Genomic DNA, 20,674 nt, shown 5'->3' on the forward strand with positions numbered 1-20,674 from the left:
GGGTTTGAACCACCAGCCTTCTGGTTAGCAGTCAAATGCCTTAGGCACTATGCTACCAGAGCTCCTTGGTCCTCTCTACTCTCCTTCAGATAGCAGCCAGATACCCAGGGCTTGCCAGCTAGTAGTTCTACTCTGATTCTTAAGCCCTGTTGATAGCTCATCCTGCTCTGATTTCCATAGTAGTAGTGGCAAGAGAAAGTAGTGGTTCCAGCCCTAAACTTAGCTAAGAGCTTCCCTACTTTCAGGAGCTTAAAAATATATAGCCATATGTATCCTGAATCTGCCCACCTCCATAGTCCAAGGCATTTGGATCCCAACGTCCATCCCACTTCCCAAGTTCAAGTATGACCACCTTACCACCTTTGTTCAAAAACATCAACATCTTTTTAGTCTAGCAATCACCTCCTAACTGATATCACTGCTTCTAACCTTGACCCCCTCCCATTCATTCTTACATGGAAGAATGAAAGTATAAATCACATCTCATCATTCCTCTGCTTGAAACACTCCAATGGCTTGTCCTGTGCCTCAGAATAAGATCCAGCCACCTTGCCTATCCTACTGCTCTCTGTACCATTTGGCTCCATTGCATGTCTCCTTAATCTCATCTTTTTCCAGTCTTTCTTCTAATCATGGGACATATCAACCTTATTTCCACCACAGGGCCTTCATTCTTTGTATGTGTGTGTGTGCTCTGGGTACAAATTTATGAAACATTTTTGATTTACATTCAATAGTTCATGCACATTTGATTTCATGGCCCCAATTACCATCCCCAACCATAAAAAACTCTCTTCCCCCCTCCCTGTGACTACCCCCTCCATGTGCCCTTCTTAACTATGCACTCCTGTCTGTCCAGCTTTTTCTATCTTAATGCTGTTTCTCTGATGTCTCATGGCTGAATTGATCTAAGGGGTGCATGTCCCTAGAGGATGTGGGTGCATCGTCCTGGAGTAGGTGTTATGCATGTAGGTCTTTCTACTGTTGGGCTGAGAAGCAATCTAGGGAAGTGAGTCCATTTCTAGGCCCGAAAGGAAACCTGGGGCCATATTCTTGGTGGTTCCACCAGAATCTGTCTAATCAGTAATTCTTGTCATTTTTGTGTTTTTGAATTTTGTTCCACATTTTTCCTCCCACTCTATCCAGGATCTCCAATTCTAATCCTTTTCTGAATGCTTGGCATTGGTAGCCGAGTAGTTCTTCTGGTCTCCTGTGACTTCTGCCTGGATGTAGGTCCTTCACTTCACTCAGACCTCAGACCAAACATGACCATCTGACAGAAGCTTCCCTGAATAGCCAAATCTGAAACAGCATCCCTTTCATTCTTGTCTTCCATGTGGAAAACCCAGATTCAATTCCCGGCCAGTGTACCTTATGAACAACCACGCGTCTATCAGTGGAGACTCGCATGCTACTATGACTCTGAACATGCTTCAGTGGAACTTCCAGACTAAAATAAACTAGGAGGGAAGGCCTGGTAACCTATTTCTGAATATCAGCCAATTAAAACCCTATGGATCACATCCTTCTGATTCACAACTGACCGTGAAGATGGCACAGGCATAGACAGCATTTTGTTACATTGTGCGTGGGGTCATTATGAGTCTGAGGCTGACTCAATAGCAGCTAACAGCAATGACAACCCTCTCTCCCACCACTCGGTGTTCCTACTCTGCATCTTTATCTTCCAGGCATTCACCAGTACTTGAAATTTACTATGTTGTTGTTGTTGTTATATGCCGTCGAGTTGGCCTGACTCATAGCGACCCCTTCTTGGGTTGCTGAGGCAGTATCACTACGGAAGTAGATTGTCCAACCTTTCTTCCAAGGAGTGGCTGGTGGGTTTGAACCGCCAGCCTTCTGGTTAGCAGGCAAGTGCCTTAGACACTATGCTACCAGAGCTCCTGAAATTTACTATATGACAATGTATTATCTTTGTCTGTCTTCCCCCACTGAAATATAAGATTCTCTCTACAGGGATTAATTTTTGTCTCATTCACCATTGTATCCCCACAGCCTAGTACAGTACCTGGCCCAGGTAAATATTTAATTAATATTTGTTGAATTAATAGACCAAAGAAAAAATTACTTCATGGACAAAGACTAATCCTATTATGTGCCAGCCTTTATGGTAGGTGGACAATAATTATTCCTTGTCCCTCTGGAAGCTCAGAGTCTTTTGAACAAAAACAAGGAAATATGTAACTTTTACATTGTGTGATAATGGTTATAAATGAGGATTATATGATGCATCTGGGAAACACCTCATAATATGGTTGAACCTAGGGGATGTTATGCTGAGTGAAATTAATCAATCACAAAAGGACAACTATTGTCTGAGATCACTGTGGTAAAAAGTCAAGAAAAGGTTTGCACACAGAAAGAAACATCTTTGAAGTTTACCAGGGGTGGGAGGGGAAGGGATGGTAAATCACTAACCAGATAATAGACATGTACTAGCTTGAGTGAAGGGAAAGGTAATATACAAGAAGAAGGAGATTGGCACAAAATGATAAAGGCAAAGGAAGACATTGGGAGGAGCACAATAGTTAAAGGCAACAAAGGTAAATACAATTATGTATTCAGTCTTGTAATAACAGTAATAACAATAATCCATGAATGGATATATAGACACACAAGCTGAACAGATGTGGCACGGAGAATGGGACTACACCCACAAATACATATAGGTTTGACAAAGGACATTTCTACATACACATCTATATGTTCAGCAAATACACCCATGAATATAGTAGAGCAAACAGGGGACAAAGTTATGAAAACTTCTAAGCCACAACCAAACACTTTGAGGGAATGAGTTACTGGGCCTGAGGCTCAGGACCATAGTTTTAGGGGACATTGAAGTAAATAGACATAATATAGTCCACAAAGATAACATTCTACATCCTGCTTCAGTGAATAGCCACTTTGGTCTTAAAAGCTTGCAAGTGGCCATCTAAGGAGCAACTATTGGTCTTTCCCCATCTGGAGCAAAGAAAAGTAAAGAAAAATCAAAGCTGTGTGGAAACAGTAGACCATGTAAATCCCAGCCTCCATGACCATGAGACTAGAAGAACTAGATGGTGCCTGGCTACCACTGCTGACCACTCTGAGAAGGATCACAGTAGGAGTTTCCAGATAGAGTGGGAGAAAAATGTGGAACAAAATTCAAAACTACAAAAATGGCCAGGCTGACTGATCTGACAGAGACTGATGGAACCCCCAAGACTATGGCCCTTAGATATCCTTTAAACCTGGAATTGAACTCATCCTCATGGATTAATTTTCAGCCAAATGATAGGTCAATAAGGTGAATAATAACACCAGGAGGTACAAACTCCTTAGAACAATCAACCATATGAGATCGAAAGGCAACATATGTCCAGGGATAAAACTCAGAAGGCAGGAAGGGAAAGGAAAGAAGGAGGAATGGATATAGTAAACACAGGCAGGAGGTGGGAAGGGTACTGTTACATTTTGAGGATTGCAATCTATGTCATGAATCAAAATGTATATGAATTGTTTAATGGAAAACCCAAATCACAATAAAAAGTTATAAATAATATAAAATAAATGAGGATTATACAGGGTAACATGGAAATGCAAGTGAAGTGACAATTTTTCTTTAAGGTATTAGGAACTGTGAGAGAAAGAAGATGGATTTGAACTTGAGCTGAGCTTCCTACTCATAGGTCAAAGGTCTCTAAATAAGTTTTGGAACTAGTTGATTGACAGTAAGTGCTTAACATTAACTGTGGCCATTATGGATAAATTCATCTAGAATTCTCAAGGATGCCTATACTCCACAAGGTTTGTGGAAGATATCAGGGCTTATATTTTCCTCCTAAAACTTCTCCCTGTGAAGTTGAGGTGTTCCCAAATTCTTATCAGAAACCTCGGGGTAGATGTCCACTGAGTAGGTCCTCATCCAGGCCAGAGCCCCAAAGAGCCCCTCTCTATGTGTTGCCAAGCCTTCAGAGAAGACAGTCAGGGCGCCAGGACCTCATCTTGTGGTGGCCAACATTGACTGAGAGGTCCCTGTCCCTGTGCCACAAAGAATTGTACCAGTTAGGTACAGAAGGCTTATTATACCACGTGTAATCCCATCACACAAATTATCTACTATTAATAAATATGCTGGTGAACAAAATGCTGTCTAGTCCTACACCGTCCCCAAGACCAAGCGTAGATCAGACCATGTGATCCTCTCTCAGTTACAAGTGGCTGTGGGAGGTTTATCCTGGCTGCCACGTGTCTCTCAAAAGTGTCAGTGGGATAAACCAGACAGAAAAGGATAACTATTGTATGATTTCACTATTAGGAATTATCTACAATATTCATCTACAATAGATGAATTCATAGAGAAAGAGAGTAGATTAGAGGCTACTACAGGCTAAGGGGAGGATCTCTGATGGTGTAGTGCCTAAGGCATTTGACTGCCAAACACTTTGAGGGAATGAGTTACTGGGCCTGAAGTCTGGTGGTTCAAACCCACTAGCCACTCCTCGGAAGGAAGGTTGGACAATCTACTTCCGCAGAGATATCACCTCAGAAACTCAAGGAGGAGTAGTTATGAGTCAAACCAACTTGACCACAGTGAGGTGGTTTTTTTTTTTTAAGAGGAAGGGGAAAGTGGAGGAAGTGAAAACGAGGGAGTTTCTGCTTAAGGAGTACAGAGGTTCTCTTTGAAGTGATGGAAAAGTACTGGAAATAAATAGCAATGATACTTACAGAAATTGTGAGTGAATGTAACCACTGAAATATATGGTTAAAATGGTAAATTTTATGTTGTGTATATTTTACCACAAAAAAGGTGATGGGGACGGTGGTGGTAAGAACTTGTAGGAGTATCCCTGTAGATAGTGTCAGTTAGTTAGGGTTAGAGAAACCCCCTGAGTGCCAGCACTGTGACAGTACCCCAGAAGCAACCATGAGGACACTGTAAAGGTGAAGTTTACTCATGGTACTTGGGAAAAAAAAAAAAAAAAAACAGATAAAGCCTCAAAGCCAAAGCTATCCTGTGTAGTCCCTAGTTGGTATACCTGGTTAAGCCCCTGACTACCAGCTGAAAGGTTGGTGGTTTGAACTCACTTAGAGGAAGCTCAGTGGACAGGCTTGGAAATCTGCTTCTAAGAGATTGCAGCCCTGAAAATCCTGTGGAGCACAGTTCTACTCTGCACACATGGGGTCTCCATCAGTTGGAATCAACTCAGTGACAATCAACAATAATCCTAATCTGGAACTTTTAAATCTATATTCACTCAACTTTTGCCTTGTCACCAAAGCTGTTCTTATGTAGTCTTCCCATTTGGATGTTTCTGTTGTTGTTGTTCTCAGCTTCTGTCAGGTTGGCCCCTGATTCATGGTGACATCATGCACAATGGAATAAAACACTATCCAATCCCATACTATCCCCATGACCCTGTGATCCATAGCTGTCCATGATAGGCCCTGGTGAACAGCACAAGTCCTAAAAATAGAAAGATATATTGATAATCACCCCTAACATTTATAGGATACATTACATAATTTGGCCCTTATAGCAGTCTGGTAGCATAGTGCCTAAGACACTTGCCTGCTAACCAGACAGCTGGCGGTTCAAACCCACGAGCCACTCCTCAGAAGGAAGTTTGGGCAATCCTACTTCTGTAGTGATACTGCCTCAGAAACCCAAGGAGGGGTCGCTATGAGTTGGGGCCGACTCGACAGCACGTAACAACAACAACGAGCAGTCTTGTGACATAGCAGGATCATGTATTTTATTGCTTCTTAAATAATATTTTTCCCATTAGAGTTCATTATAGAGTAATAGAAAATTTAAAACATATTGAAAGGTATAAAATGTCCCTAGGTGGCACAGTGTACTCAACTGTTAACCTAAACATTGGTGACTCAAAACTATCCTGTAGTACAGAAGAAAAGGCTTGGCAATCTGCTTCCATAAAGATCATACCCAAGGAGCAGTTCTACTCTATAACACATGGGTTGCCATGGGTCAGAATCGACTGGACAACACCTAATGACAACAACAGCAATAACTAAAGTAAACGTTATATGTATCCCACCACACAAAGTATAGTATTTACTATTAATATCTTGATATATCTTCCAGCAGCCTTTTTTCTAAGGCATAAATGCATAAACTTGATGTCAACTTATGGATCATTCTGTTATTTAAAAAAAAAATCAGCTAAGATTGATTCCAATTCACATCCCCTGGCCTATTGAAGCCCTTTGCAATATATCTGAAAATTCTTAGAGAGGTTTATATTCTCCTGGTTACCTCTGGCACTAACCTACTGTCATCTTTGAATTTATCTCTCAGCTTCACACAAGCTATCATTGTTCCACAGCATGACAATGCGAATGTGGAACTCATTTCCCCATTTCCACTCCGCCTACACACACACACACACACACACACACAGATCCATTCACACTCAGCATTTTTGTGTGTATTAGACTTTACTACTTAGGGAGATAGGAGCTCTTCTTTGTATCAGGAAAATGTCACCATGCTGTGCAACAGAATTTCCCACTCTTCTTGCCTGCTCTCTCTAATTTTCCAATCCTTTATCTATTTTACTGTGGAAAAGTTTAGGGATAGCTTTGTGTACAAGTCTCCATCTACCCTTTCCCTTGTGTCCTCACCTTCTACTTCAATCACTATCAAAGTATTTTCCTCCCCTCATGTATCTCGTAAGTTTCCTTAACTGCAAGTCACAGAGACTGACTTGAGCAAAAATGAAATGTAACAGGAAACATGAAGAAGCTCACAGAATTCATTAAACATAAAAATAATAAAGAAACAATTCCAGAAATGACAAATAAACAGAGTTATCATAAAATAATGGACAACTGAGAGCCCAACACCACTATGATAAATGAACTTGAGTCTTTTTCAGTCTTTGTTTCAATATACTCAAAATTTAAATTCCAGGTCGAGCATTTGGTAGGTTTAGATTGTTTCTTGTGTTCACAACTTGGCCCTGGAAGACCAGAGCACCTGGATTAACAATTCCATCAAAGCTGTATTCAGTGACAGAAGAGTAGTTCTCTAATTACAATTGGATTGCTATTACCAGTACGTGAGAGCACACAAACTTGATCCCAGTTTTTGCTATCTCAAAATCTCTCTCTTAACTACTAATCTACAAGGGATACCTTTGTGTATTTTCCTTCCCTTCCTTGGAATAATATTTTGCCCCTCTACTTCCTTTTTGGGAGCTCTGGTGGTGTAGTGCCTAAGGTACTTGACTGCTAACCAGAAGGTTGGCAGTTCAAGCCCACCAGCCACTCCTCAGGAGGAAGATTGGGCAATCTACTTCCATAGAGATACTGCATTGGAAACCCAAAGAGGGGTCACTATGAGCTGGCGAAGACTCGACAGCACATAACAACAATAACAACAACTTCCCTTTTATTTGGCCAACTCCTACTCATCCTTTGTCCTTCAAGTCTCCATTTATACCTTACATCTTCTGAGACATCATCCATGACCCCAACCAAAATCTGAGTTATTGTTAGGTGCCAGAAAGTGGGCTCTGACCCTATGTACAACAGAACGAAATACTCTGGTCCCGTTCCAGCCTCACGATCCTTGCTATACCTGAGCCCATCATTGCAGCCATTGTGTCAATCCATCTTGTTGAGGGCCTTCCTCTTTTTCACTGACACTCCACTTTATCAAGCATGATATCCTTCTCCAGAGAATGGTCCCTTCTGACAGCATAACCAAAGTAGGTGAGACAAAGTATGGCCATTTTCACTTCCATGGAGAATTGAGGCTGCACTTCTTCCAGGACAGACTTGTTCATTCTTCAGACAGTCCATGGTATTTTCAATATTCTTTGCTAACAACATGATTCAAATGCATCAACTTTTTTTCAGTCTTCCTTATTCATTGTCCAGCTTTCACATGCATATGAGGCCATTGAAAATACCATGGCTTGGATTAGGTGCACCTTAGTCTTCAAAGTGATGTTTTCGCTTTCCAACACTTTAAAGAGGTCTTTTGCAGCAGATGTGCTATGCCCAGTGTGCTATGTCACCTGATTACTTGACTACTGCTTGCATGGGTATTGATTGCAGATCCAACTGAAATGAAATCTTTGACAACTTCAATCTTTTCTCCATTTATCATGATGCTGCTTATTGGTCCAGTTGTGAGGAATTTTCATTTTCTTTGTGTTGAGATATAATCCATACTGAATACTGTAGTCTTTAATCTTCATCAGTAAATTCTTCAACTCATCTTCACTTTCAGCAAGCAAGGCTGTGTCATCTGCATATTGCAGATTATTAATGAGTCTTCTTCCAATCCTGATGCTGCATTCTTCTTCATATAGTCCAGCTTTTCAGATTACTTGCTCAACATACAGATTGAATAGGTGTGATGAAAGAATACAATGCTGATGCACACCCATCCTGATTTTAAACCATGCAGTATCCCCTTTTTCTGTTCAAACAACAGCCTCCTTGTGTATGTCCAGGTTCCTCCTGAGCACAATTAAGTGTTCTGGAATTCCCACTCTTCTCAATGTTATACAGAATTTGTTATGATCCACACAATTGAATGCTTTTGCATAGTCAATAATACACAAGTAAACGTCTTTCTGGTATTCTTTGCTTTGAGCCAAGATCCATCTGACATCAGCAATGATATCCATCATTCTACATCCTTTCTGAATCCAGCTTGCATTTCTAGAAGTTCTCTGTCAATATACTGCTTCAACATTTTTTGAATTTTTTTCAGCAAGATTTTACTTGTATGTGACATTAATGATATTGTTTGATAATTCCCACACTCTGTTGGATCACCTTTCTTTGGAATGGGTACAAATATGGATCTCTTCCAGCCAGGTAGTTGACTTCCAAATTGCTTAGCGTGGACATGTAACTGTCTCCAGAACAGCATCCTTTTGTCAAAACATCTCAATGGGTATTCTGTCAATCCCTGGAGTCTTATTTTTCACCAATTCCTTCAATGCAGCTTCAACTTCTTCTTTCAGTACCCCTGGATCTTTGTCATATGCCACCTTCTGGAATAGTTGGATTTTTTTTTTTTTTTTGGTACATTGACTGTGTATTCCTTCCATCTTCTTTAGATGCTTCTTGCATCATTCAATATTTTGCCCATAGAATCCTTCAATATTGCAACTCAAGGCTTGAATTTTTTCTTCATTTCTTTCAGATAAAGAAAGGCTGAGTGTGGTCTTCTCTTTTGGTTTTCTAACTCCAAGTCTTTGCACATTTCTTTATAATAATTGATTTTGTCTTCTCTCACTGCCCTTTGAAATATTCTGTTCAGCTCTTTTATTTTGGTATTCTTCCATTTTCTTTAGCTACTGTCTGTTCAAAAGCAAGTTTTAGAATCTCTCTTGTATCCATTTTGCTCTTTTCTTTCTTTCCTGTCTTTTTAATGACCATTTGCCTTCTTCATGTATGATGTTCTTGATATCATCCCACAACTCATCTAGTCTTCAATCATTGATGTTCCATGTGTCAAATCTATTCCTCAAATGGTCTCTAACTCCAGGTGGGATGTGATCAAGGTCATATTTTGGCTCTCATGGACTTGTTTTAATTTTCTTCAACTTCAATTTGAACTTGCATATGAGCAGTTTGTGGTCTGTTCCACAGTCAGCCTCTGGCCTTGGTTTGGCTGAAGATATTGAGCTTCTCCATCTCTCCTCTTACCACAGATGTAGTTGATCTAATGCCTGTGTATCCTATCTGGCAAGATTCTTGTGTTTAGCCAATGTTTATGTTGCTGAAAAAAGGTGTTTGCAATGAATAAGTGGTTGGTCTTGCAAAATTCTATCATGTGATCTCCAGTGTCATTTCTATCACAAAGGCCCTATTTTCCAAGTACTGATGATTCTTCTTTGTTTACAACTTTTGCATTCCAATCACCAATGATCATCAATATATCTTGATTGCATGCTTGGTCAATTTCAGACTACAGAAGTTAGTAAAAATCTTCAATTTCTTCATCTTTGGCTTTAGTTGCTGGTACATAAATTTGAATAATAGTATTAACTGGTCATCCTTGTAGTCATATAGGTATTATCCTATTGCTGGCAGCATTGTACTGCAGGATTCTTTGTGACAATGAATGTCTTCAATTTGTTATTCCCAGCATAGTAGATCATATGATTGTCTGATTCAAAATGGCCAAAAGCAGTCTATTTCAGCTCACTAATGCTTAGGATATCAATCTTTATGTGTTCTATTTCATTTTTTGACAGCTTCCAATTTTCCTACGTTCATACTTTGTACATTCCATGTTCCATGAATGAATGTTTGCAGCTATTTCTTCCCATTTTAAGTCATGCTCCATCAGCAAATGAAAAAAAAAAAAAAAAGTCTCAAAAGCTTTACTCCATCCCATCATTAAGGTAGACTCTACTTTGAGGAGGCAGCGCTTCCCCAATTGTATTTTGAGTGCCCTCTGATCTGAGGGACTCATCTTCTGGTACAGTATTGGACAATGTCTCAGGGATATCCATAAAATTTTCCAGTAATATATCAGAAAATGTTTCACTGCTATTCATAATGTTCTCACTGGCCAATTCTTTGAGAAGTGGATGGCCCCTTTCTTCTTCCCAGTCTGTCTTAATCCGTAAGCTCTGCTGAAACATGTCCACCATCAGTGACCCTGCTGGTATTTGAAATACTGGTGGCATAGTCTCCAGCCTTACAGCAACATACAAGCCACCATAGTATGACAAAGTGACAGATGAGTGGTTGAAATCTGAATTAGTTCTCCTTTTTTGTGTTTCCACAGCAACACCCCAGTCTTTCTGTATAAACTACAAGTTTCCTGAAAACCTGAATACTTTTAAACTACAGAGCCTAGCATAGGAATCCACCATTAATCTATAAGTTTGTCATACTGTGGTGGCTTGGGTATTGCTGTGATGCTGGAAGCTGTGTCATCAATATTTCAAATACTAGCAGGGCTACCCATGGTGGACTGGTTCCAGCAGAGTTTCCAGACTAAGAGTAGGAAGAAAGACCTGGGAATATACTGCTAAAAGTTAGCCAATAAAAACCTTATGGGTCATAAGAGAACAGTTCTCTCTCTTCATCAGGGGAGATCAATCACTAGAAGAATACGTCATGATTGGCAAAGCAGAGGACCAACAAGAACAAGGGAGTCCTTCAGTGAGATTGAGTGACACAATAGTTGCAATGATGGACTTGAACATGCTGGTGATAATGAAGATGATGCAGGAATTAGCAAAACTTTATTCTATTGAGTGTAAAGTTGCCATGAGGTGGAGTCAATTCAATGGCAGCTAACAACAGCATAGAAACTGGTATGTAGAAGGTACACCAAAGATATTTGTGAATTGAATTGTCTGACGTGAAAAAAAAGAAAAAAAATGTCCTCAGAGAACTTACCTGGAGAAGTGAAAAAAGAAAGCAAAGGGAATTGGAATTGATTCTCAGAAGGGAAAAAACACACAGAGAAGGGACAAGATAACCACTGGAATGAGCATCCACCACAGAAACGAAACACACACACACCCCTAAATGCCCTCCCCAAACAACCACAAAGGACAGATCAATAGGAAAGAGTTCTATAGATGATTGCAGCTTGAAGCAATCAGCCAAACTGTATGTCCTGTGCATTCTAGGAAGGTGGGCTGTGGGGTAGCCCTCAGCAGGAGCACCGGAACATTAGTGCAGCCAGATGATTGGAAGGGAGGTTTTACCTTCATTTTCAGTCGTCTGAAGAAAGCCAGGAATGGGAGGGTGGTGAGGCAAGGTTAGAGCTCTACAAATATCCTGTACCAAAAATAACATTAGAACTAAATTTTGAGGAGTTAGTTGATGAAAGTTTTACTCTGACTGTAGTGCTCACAAAATATGTGTGAAAGGTTATAACCCAAGCTAATGTGAGATCTTTTTAGGTACAATAATAACAGTTAACACTGATTGAGTACTTGCCATGTGCCAGCCACTGTACTGAAGCACTTTTCATAAACAATTGTACTTTATCCTATGGAGGTTACTGTAGCTTGACATCCTCAACATTCATTGAACCTCCTTCTAGGGTGACTTCCTATATGGCTTCAGCTGGGAAGCTGAAAACTACATTTCCCAAAGTGCTTTGCAGCTATGACCTGGAAGTGATTTGGGCTCATCTAAGCAGATTCTTTGAAACTTGAACTCCTTATTGAGTTAGAGAGACAAGGATTGGTGAGTGAGACATCCATTTTCCCAAGGCAGATGCAGTCTAACAGTGAGAACCTGGATTTGGCAGTTGTGATGATAGCTACTGGATTACTGTAGTTAAGGTGTTTCTGAAGCTAAAAAATCAGCTGGCTTCCTGTTCTGTGGGTTACATTTCAGCTGATGTGATCCTAAGTTCAGCAATTGGGACAGTGACCTGTTTCTTCAGCTGTCTAACTGGCAGATTTAGGAGTTCTATTATTGGGCAAACACAAAGGTGGTGTTTTGGCACTGTTTGTAGAGGCTGAACCTAGAGCCTGGTAGAGTACAATATTTTTGTCATTTAGCAATTTTGTAAGCTCCTGACTCCATGTATTTAATCTTTTACTGCTTAAAATACCTAGAATGGTTTATGTCTTCTGTACCTAAACTCTGACTGAAGCAGTATTATCTCCATTTTGCAGATAAAAAAATGAGGCATAGAACTTGAACAACTCAACAACAAAAAGACAAACAATCCAATCAAAAAATGGGCAAAGAATATGAACAGACATTTCACCAAAGAGGATATTCAGGTGGCCAACAAACACATGAAAAGATGCTCCCAATCATTAGCCATTACAGAGATGCAAATCATAACTACGATGACATATCATCTCACCCCTGCAAAAATGACACTGATCAAAAAAAAAAAGAGACAGAAAAAAAAAAAACACAGAACAACAAATGCTGGTGAGGTTGTAAAGAGATTGGAACTCTTATATACTGCTGATGGTACTGTAAAATGGTACAACCCCTATAGAAAATGGTATGACACTTCCTCAAAAAGCTAGAAATATAATACTTCATGATCCAGCAATCCCACTCTTAGAGATATAAGAACAGTGACATGAATAGACTTATGCATATCTGTGTTCATTGCAGCATTATTCACAATAGCAAAAAGATGGAAACAACATTAGTGCCTATCAAGGGATGCATGGATAAACAAATTGTGGTACATACACATAATGCAATACTATACAAGTATAAAGAATGAAGAAGAGTCTATGAAACATCTTATAATGTGGATGAATCTGGAGGACATTATGTTGAGTGAAATAAGTCGATCACAAAAGGACAAATATTGTATGGTATTACTATTTTAAAAAGTTAAAAACTAGATAATACAGAAAGAAACCTTCTTTGATGGTTATGAATAGGAGGGAGAGGGAGAAGGAACCACTGTCTGGATAGTAGATATGTTATTTTTGGTGATGGGAAAGGTAATACCAAAAAAGGTGAAGTCGGCACAACTTGAACAATGTAAATGAAGACACTAAGAAGTAAGCATGAAAAAGGACAATGTCAATAAATGCTATAACATACAATTTTGCAACAACAGTAATAACAACCAAAAATATGTGTATAGTTACACAGGTAGATATGTATGCATATATGTGTATAGGAATGCATAGGGGAGTACATGCATATGTATGTATATGTATAGGTGTATCAGTAGGCATATATGTGTACATGCTTATGTGTGTTGCATATATATTAATATGTGTAACAAAGCACATAGAGAACACAGTTATGGAGATTTTCTAGACATATCTAAACACCTTATGAGATTGGTTTACAAAGTCAAAAGGCTTGGCACCATAGTTTCATGGCAGTCAATTGAAATAACACAGTTGATAAATTTATTGTTCTCCATCCTAGTTAGATGAGTAGTATTTGGTATCTTAAAAGCTTGCAAGTGACCAACTAAGATAGAACTATTGGTATCCATTCATCTGGAGTAAAAGAAAATGAAGGACTAAAAGAAGAAACTAGACCATGGGACTAATAAAGTGAAGTGTGAAGCATGGCTTCTTCTAGTCTGAGACCACAACTCCTGGATGGTGCCTGGCTACCACTACCAACTGTTTTGACCAGTGACACAATAGAAGATCCTAGATAAAATGGGAAAAAATTGTAGAATGACATTCAGATTCTTGAAATAAAAGCCAGAATTACTAGACTGAGACTAGAGAAACCTCCAGACTATTGCCCTAAGGTATCCTTTGAACGTGGCATTGAAGCTACTCCCCGAGGTCACCTTCCAGCCATATAATAGGTTGGCTTGTAAAATAAACACTGTCACCCTTGAGTAATATGCTACCTTAAATAATCAACTATATGAAACCAAACAGCCAACTTTTACCCAAAAGCAAAGATGAGAAGGCAAGGAAGGGTAGGGAAGCTAGATCAATGGAAACACAATAAACAGAATGGAAATAATAAGAATGCTGACACATTGTGAAAAACATTGTGAAAATTGTAACCAATGTCACGGAAGGAACAATTTGTATAAAAATTGTTAAATAGAAACTTAATTTTTTTGTGTAATCTTTCACCTAAAACACAATCAAATATTTTTTAAAAGAAAGAGAAAAGGAAAAGGAGGCAGAAAAATGTTAAACACCTTGCCTAAGTCACAAAACTAGTAAGTGTAGAGTTTTTGTGTGTGTTTTCGTAAATTATTATATATATATATAACATAAAATTTGTCATTTCACCATTTTTATGTTTAGAGTTCAGTGGCATTACTTACAGTCACAATGTTGTACAATCATCACCTCTATTTCCAGAAATTTGTCATTACCCCAAATAGAAACCCTGCACCCTTTAAGCAATTACTCCCCATATCCCTCTTCTCCAGCCCCTGGTAACATCTAATCTACTTTCTGTCTCCATGAATTTGCATATTCTACATATTTCAAATAAGTGGAATTATACAAAATTTGTCTATTTATTTCACTTAATATAATGCTTTCAGCATTAATCAATGTCAGAGCATGTATCACAACTTTCTCTTTATGGCTAAATAATATTTCCCTGTATGTGTATATCACATTAAGGAACTCTGGTGGCATAGTGCCTAAGGCACTTGACTGCTAACCAGAGGGCTAGTGGTTCAAACCCACCAGCCACTCCTCGGAAGGAAGGTTGGGCAATCTACCCATGGTGATACTGCCTCGGCAACCCAAGGAGGGGTCGCTATGAGTCGAGTCTGATTCAACGGCACATAACAACAACAAAAACAACAACAAAGATTTACTGCCTCGGAAACACAAAGGGGATCACCATGAGTCGGAATGGATTTGATGGCAGTGAGTTTTTTTTTTTTTTTTTTATAATCACAGTATGTTTATTGATGGATGCTTAGGTTGTTTCCACCTTTTGACTATTGTGAATAGTACTGATAGTAACACTGGTGTGCAAGTATCAATTTCAGTCCCCACTTTTATTCTTTGGATATACACCAAGGAATGATATTGCTGCATCACATGGTAATTCTGTATTTAACTTTTTGGGGAACCTGAAGTTGAGTTTTGAACTCAGGAATTTCACCTGGGTTCAATCATTGCTCACCATCATGCCTTTACCCATGCTTTCATCCCACAAGTGTTTTTTGTTTTTTTGTTTTTTTTTGATATCTTCTGCCTGCCATGCAACATGTTAATCTCTGGGGATGGTACAGTGAGAAACAAAGTGGAAAAGTCTTAATTCTAGCTCTCCTGACTTGTACTAGAAAGTAAGATAGTTATAAGTACATTTAAATAGTGATTTATTTTGCTACAGGCTTGCATTGGAAAGAGGCATGTAGCTTTAAAAGCAGGCAGCCTGTATCAAAAGCCGGTTGTAAAAGAGCAGGTTGCTAAAGAAATTCAATTTAAATCTGGGTTCACATATAATTCAGTCAAAATACTAACAAAATGAAAGAAGGAAGCTAAGAAGGAAGCACTGAGTTAGTAAATAAGCTAACATCTTTTTTATTTCATGAACCCTTTTGATCTGCTCCGCGGTTCCCCACCCATCCCCAAAGCAGCAGTGTTAAGTGACTCTAACACTCTTCTTTCCTATTTGGGATTCTGCCTTGTGGATAGAGAAGAAGGTAAGTTATGAGTAGAGGACTTAAAAGGAGATAGCATTTCCCCTCTGGAAATTTCTTTCTAGTGCTGAGCCAGGAAGAACTTGGTAGTTAGGTCATGTAAGATGTCGGATCACTGCTGACTGAGGAAGAAAACTCTCGAGAAGCCAAAGACTCTCCCAATAGAGATTTAATCTGCTGTTGGCAGAAGAAAGACTCCAGGGACATTAATACCAGGTGAAGTCACAGAAGCATTGGAGCCATAAATACGCTCCAGGAAGGAATCTTGACTCCAAGTTTCAAGACTGAGAGTGACTTGAAAGAAATGTACTCAAGGTAGGTGATAAAACTAGGCTAAGAGGATCGATAATAATGAATAATTAGTTAGAGAGATACCAAAAATTTCCCGAGGGGTTAGGTTTTATTTATTTATTTTACAGACTTGTGTTTATAGACTATCTACATCTCCCTCTGACATTAAATTATTTAAATCAAGAATCATCTTTTATAAAAGCAAGATGCTATATCTGCTGGGAACCCACCTGTCCAGACCGCAGGTTTATCCCCAAGGTAACTTGAATGCCGCCGGTAAACCAGTCGCTGTCAAGTCATCTCTGACTCACAGTGGCTCCATGTGTATCAGAGTAGAGCTGTGCTACTTAGGATTTTCAGTGGCTGATTCTTCAGTAGATCACCAGGCCTTTCTTCTGAGGCACCTCTGTTGTTGTTGTTGTTGTTATGTGCCGTCAAGTTGGACCCGACTCATAGCGACCCCTCCTTGGGTTTCCGAGGCAGTATCACTACGGAAGTAGATTGCCCCATCTTCCTTCCGAGGAGTGACTGGTGGGTTTGAACCGCCAGCCTTCTGGTTAGCAGCCAAGTGCCTTAGCCACTATGCTACCAGAGCTCCCTAAGTGGACTCAAACCTCTAACCTTTTGCTTAGCAGCTGAGCACATTAACCATTTGTACCACCCAGGAGCTCCAACTTGAAAGTATTGTGTCCTAACAGCTGCAAGGACCCAGAAGGAAATAACGAATCGTGTGTATGCTGAACGTGTGGACTGAAATATAAAAATGACAGTGACTGCATAGATTTTGCAGAAAACAAAGTAAAAAATTACTCTCAAAGGATGTCTTGAGGCAAGTGTGGACTTAGAAGATACTCAAGTGAAGCATATGTACCAGGTGAATGCTTTCATTTGTTTTAAGGAAACAGGGATCTATGATCCTTTGCTATCAATTCATCAATAAACATTTCCAGACACTTGCCATTTATCACCAAAGAATTTCTCCTTCAATCACTCAACACAATTCAAAATGTAGAGACATGATGAACATCTACTATCCATCAACAAAATATGTATTCACTTCCTACTATGTGCTACACTCTGGGGAAGACAAAAGATATATCAGTCATGTAACTAATGTTGAAAACTAACATAAATTAAAGGCTTATAGGATGACTGTTTATTCTCCTCCCCTCACTAGAAGAGAATTATTCTTTTTTGCCCCATTGAAGTCAGATTCTTGCCTTTCAACTTTGTCCAGTGAAATATAAGGGAAAGTGATGTGTTTCACTTCCAGGAAGAAGTTTTAAAAGCCAATTCTTCTCTTTTTCCTTTTTCCATGTAAATTTTTGAAACTTTTTATTGTGATTTGGGTGAAAGTTTACAGAGCAAATTGGTTTTCCATTCAATAATTCATATACATTTTTTTGGTGATAATAATGGCAATCTCCACAATCTAACAGTTTTCTTCCTACTTCCCTTTGTTTACCATTTCCATTTGTCCTTCTTTCCAATCCCTTCCTACTTTCTGAGTTTTATCCTTGGGTGGATGCTGCCCTTTTCATCTTGTGTGATTGGTTCTTCTAAGTAGTGTGTATCTCCATAGTGTTATTGTTCAACTTATAGGCCTGTCTACTGTTTGGCTAAAAGTTCAGCCATGGGAGTTTCAGTTTCAGGCTTGAAGGGTAACTAAAGGCCATAGTCTCAGGGGTTCCACCAGTCTTTATCAGACTAGTAAGTCTGGCCTTTTTTACAATTTTGAGTTTTGTTCCACATTTTTCTCCCATTCTATCTTAGGACCTCCTATTGTGATCCCTTTCAGAGCAGTCAGCAGTGGTAGCCAGGCATCATCTAGTTCTTCTGGTCTCAGAGACATGGAGGTTGGTATTCATGCGGTCCATTAAAAAAAAAAAAAAAATACTCACTGCTGTCAGTCCGATCCAACTCATAGCGACTCCTCCTTGGGTTTCCGAGGAGGTATCACTATAGAAGTAGATTGCCCGATCTTCCTTCTGAGGAGTAGCTGGTGGGTTTGAACCATCAGCCTTCTGGTTAGCAGTCTAATGCCTTAGGCACTATGCCACCAGATCTCCCTGTGGTCCATTAGTCCTTCAGATTAATTGTTTCCATGCTTCTTAGATTTTCTTCACTCTTCTGTGCTCTCTATGGGAAGAGACCAATAGTTGTGCTTTATATGGGAAATTATTTTTATTTTGGTAAAAATAGATGGAACAAATCATTATCCAATGCAACAATCTTAAGAGCCAGTTCTTGCCTTATAATAGTAATAGTCTCCTTTTCCTCTTGGCTGATGACTGTTCCAATAACAGCTCCTTTGTCTCCCTGGGTACTTGAATAGAACAATATTGAACTGATTCTTAGCTATATTATAAGAGATCTATAGTGTGAGTGAGAAATAATCATTGTTGTTGTTGTTATGTGCCGTGGAGTTGGACCCGACTCATAGCGACCCCTCCTTGGGTTTCTGAGGCAGTATCACTACGGAAGTAGATTGCCCAACTTTCCTTCTGGAAATAATCATTAGTTAGCATAAAAAGTATTATTGTGTAAGAAGTAATGTTTTGAGCTTATTTGTCACTGCAGCATAACAGCCTAACCTGATTGATATGAGACAGCTCCAAAAAACTAACATTTATTGTGTGCTTACTATACTCTGGGCATTGTGCTGAGGGCTGTATATGCATTATCTCATTGAATACTCATTGATATATTGTGGTAGTTCAGTTTGTGTTTCAACTTGGCTGGGCCTGGTTGAGTGGCTGGGCAGCTGGATGTAGTATTCCTCATGATGAGACTGGTAATCAACTCCACGGTGGAATCTGCTGTGAGTAGCTGCCTTAGGCAATGTAGTCTGTATATAAGCAGAAGCCTTGGGGAATGGTCTCTAGCCTATGGCATGCTTGGACCCTGCATGTAGCCATGTTGTTGCTCAGCAACCTGTTATGCTCTGCTGACCTTGGAACTGACAGTGGACTTAAGTTAATGGCCTGCCATGTGGATTGGTAACATTGGGACTGTGCCTTTTTACTTGTCAACTTTGGGGCTTCTCAGCCTCAGCAGCCAACAGCCGTCTGAGAGAAGAAATGCCTCCAGCTCCAGTGGGCCAGGAGCAGGAGGCAGAGCTGGACCCCAAGCTTGAGGGGCTTTCACCCAGCCCCTAGAACCTGGCACTTTGAACTTGGACTTAAAGCCTCAAAATTGTAAGAATAAACTCCTGTTTGTTAAGACTATCCCATTTGTGGTATATTCCTGTCAGAGTGGCACTAGGTAACCAGAGCATATATATACTAATTCTGGTTTACAGATATTGAACTGAGTCTCAGAGCTAATTTCAAACCATGCTTTCATTAAATGTTGGAGTTGAATTTCAGAATTGAGTAATCTTGAATCCAGAGTCTATGAGCCTAACTATTACACTGTACTGCCATATATGGTAGATTGAATATAATCATAGGTCAAACTATTTTTGGACCAAAGTTTAAGTGCTCTGGGAAGATTAGAAGGGGAGAGATCAATGTACACTAGAACTTCTCGGGAATAGCTTCACAGAAAAGGTGAGAATTGAAAAATGGGTAGGTTGTAGATGGGAGGAAAAGAAGCTGTAATATTTTCTGACTCTTTTGGAATGGGGAGGGAGAGAGAAGAGACCTCATCTGTCTGGGTGAAATAAGGCAATACAATGGGTTTGCCAGGCCTAGAAATTGGTTTAGTCTACTCTTAAGAACTTCACAGTCAGAGAGGGACGATAAGGCATTTACCCAAATTGCTATCATAATTCAGCCAAGCTCCATTAGAAGGCATGCTGGCGTTCTCTATAAAGTGTGTTAAGATACATCAAACCAAGACCAAGCAGAAACTTCTTCACCAATACAGGATAGGGGTTTGGAAAAATTAACCTGCTGCACAGAATACATCCCAGCGATCAGGTACATAGCTGTACCTGATACCCAAGTACATAGCAGTCTCTATCCCAAATTCAAGAGGTGCTAGTGTAGAAATAATCAAATTAGACCAGTGAACATGGCAGGAGAAACAATTCTCTTATTATTCATGACAAATCCCAGCAACAACAGACAATAAGGGCTGGGGGACAAGGGGAGGTGTTGCACTTAGGCTATTTATATATATATCCTGCTTCTGTGGCACTGGCTCAGGCATGGGATGAGACTAAGGCTTCACAGGAGCATCAGTGAAGTGGCATGTAGGCAAGTGCTTCTGGGTTCCACATCTATCACCTCAGAGACTCTGATTTAGGTCTGGGGTGTTGTTGTTGTTGTTAGGTGC

Source organism: Orycteropus afer, unplaced genomic scaffold (genome assembly GCF_000298275.1).
Source record: "Orycteropus afer afer isolate SDZICR_OR568_19922 unplaced genomic scaffold, OryAfe1.0 scaffold00036, whole genome shotgun sequence".
Classification (NCBI taxonomy): domain Eukaryota; kingdom Metazoa; phylum Chordata; class Mammalia; order Tubulidentata; family Orycteropodidae; genus Orycteropus; species Orycteropus afer.